A 2,695-nucleotide genomic window follows, 5' to 3' on the forward strand; every position below is an offset into this window, starting at 1 on the left:
GCCAGTGCAGTGTTGACAGGACCGGGCTAATATGGTCATACTTCCTGGTTCTAGTAAGAACTCTAGCTGCTGCATTTTGGACTAACTGGAGTTTGTTTACTAAGCATGCAGAACAACCACCCAATAAAGCATTACAATAATCTAACCTTGAGGTCATAAACGCATGGATTAACTGTGGTAAATTCAGTTGATTGGACATGCTTTGGAAAGGCACACAGCTGTCTATATAAGCTCCCACAGTTAACAGTGCATGTCAGGACACAAACCAAGCCATGAAGTCCAAGGAACTGTCTGTAGACCTCTAAGATAAGATCGTATAGAGAGGGGATCCTCAAATCTGGCCCATAAGATCCACTTTACTGCAGAGTTTAGCTCTAACCCTAATCAAACACACCTAAGCATTGCTAATCAAGGTCTTCAGGATAATAAAATCACAGGTAGGTGAGTTTGATCAGGGTTGGAACTAAACTGGAGCGCATTGGCCCTTCAGGGCAAGATTTGAGGAACCCTGGTATAGAGGCACAGATCTGGGGAAGTGTATAGTAAAATTTCTGCTGCATTAAAGGTTTGCAGAAGCATGTAGTCTCCATTACTCTTAATGGAGGAAGTTTGAAACAACCAGGGCTGCTATTTCCGAAAGCATCGTAAGCCTAAGTTTCAATGGGTCTATGATGTACCTAAGCTTACGATGCTTTTGGGAAACGCAGCCCAGGACTCTTCCTAAAGCTGATGGCCTCCTGGCCAAACTGAGCAATTGACGGAGAAGGGCTTTGGTTAGAATGGTGACCAAGAACCTGCTGGTCACTCTAGTTGAGCTCTATGATCATATGTGGAGATTGGAGAAACCTACAGAAGGACACATAACTGCAACACTCCACTGATCTGGGCTTTATGGCAGTGTGGCCAAACTTAATGCTCTCCTCAGTGAAGACACATGAAAACACACTTGGAATTTGCAAAAAAGCACCTAAAGAACCCTCAGTTTGTGAGAAACAAGATTCTCTGGTCTGATGAACCTCAATTCCTAGCATCATGTTTGGAGGAAAGCAGGCTCAACTCATCACCTGCAGAGTAGGATCTCAACAGTAAAGTGTGCTGGTAGCAGCCTCATGCTGCGGGGCTGTTTTTCAGTGTCAGGGAATGAGGGACTTGTCAGAGTAGAAGGAAAGCTAAACACAGCAAAATAAAGAGATAGCCTTAATGAAAACCCGGTCCAGAGCATTCAGAACCTCAGACTGGGCAGAAGGTTCATTGTCCAACAGGACAACGACCCTAAGCACACATCCAAGATAACAAAGGAGGGGCTACGGGACAGCCAGAGCCCAGACTTGAACCCTATCTAACATCTCTGGAGAGATCTGAAAATGGCTGTGCACCGATGCTCCCCATCCAACCTGATGGAGCTTGAGAGGTCCTGCAAAGAAGAATGGGAGAAACTGCCCAAAAATAGGTGTGCCAATCTTGTATCATACTCAGAAAGACTTGAGGCTGTAATTGGTGCCAAAGGTGCTCCAACAAAGGATTGAGCAAAGGCTATGAATACTTATGTGCATGTGACTTTTTAATTTGTATTTTTTATTTTGTTTATAAATTTTCAAAGATTTCAAACAGACTTCTTTTACATTGTCATTATGGGGTATTGTTTGTAGAATTTTGAGGAAAATAATGAATTTAATCAATTTTGGAATAAGGCTGTAGCATAACAAACTGTGAAAAAGGAAAGTGCTGTGAATACTTTGCGGATGCACTGTATTTAGTCAGTTTATAATGCTCTAATGTATGCTATGTTATTGTTGTTTTTCCTGCAGTCAGGTTAATAAAACTCTGTTCATTTGCAATGTATATCTATTGTCTGTCCTGGTTACATAATGAAATACAGTGTTTATAGAAAATCTTACAGTGAATTTGAGTAAAAAACAACTATTTATATGTTAAGATGTATTTGTCTCTTTAACCCTGTTACCATCTTCAACCCCGTTACACCTACATTTAAAAAAAAAATGTTAAGCTTATGAAAAAGCAATTTAATGTTTGTTGAACTCAGTCTGAAATGTTCACTCCAATCATAAGAATACTGATTTTAGTTCAAATTCAAAGGTTAAGCCACTTCTTTGATCAAAAATTGAGGTTGTCTCACTAAAAGTGCACATTTCAGGCTTTAGTATAGCAAAAGTATGAGATTTTATGTAACTTTTATATTTGCAAATACTGAATTAGTGTGAGATACATCTGATTAATAGGAAAATGTTGATTTCATTACGAATACATTTTATAATCATATTCAGAGAGCTCCCATATTGTCCATAACGGGGTTGAAGACGAATAGTGCCCATATCTTAAAATAATGACCATTAATAATAGGGATTTAATGTCTGAGGTGGGAAAATATGTTTTTCTGGAAGTTAAATATTTCATTAATGTTGTGGGGCGTTCAGAAAAGTAATACATTTTGATAAAAAAAAAAAAAAATGTCCAAATCGTACCGGTTTTGTGGAATGACTCAATTGTGTAATTATGTAACATTACATAATTTATTGCATCTGTGCAGTTTTATTACGAACTTTATTACATTTCTCTATAATAAAAACTTTAAACTCTGAAGTTTAGATTCCAGCTTGTGATGCCTTCGGAAAACCCTCCCACTGCAATGGGGCGTGTGTTTACGTCATCACGTGCCGCGGCGCGTACTCGAAGA

This window comes from Cyprinus carpio, chromosome B1 (assembly GCF_018340385.1).
Source record: "Cyprinus carpio isolate SPL01 chromosome B1, ASM1834038v1, whole genome shotgun sequence".
NCBI classification, from domain to species: Eukaryota; Metazoa; Chordata; class Actinopteri; order Cypriniformes; family Cyprinidae; genus Cyprinus; species Cyprinus carpio.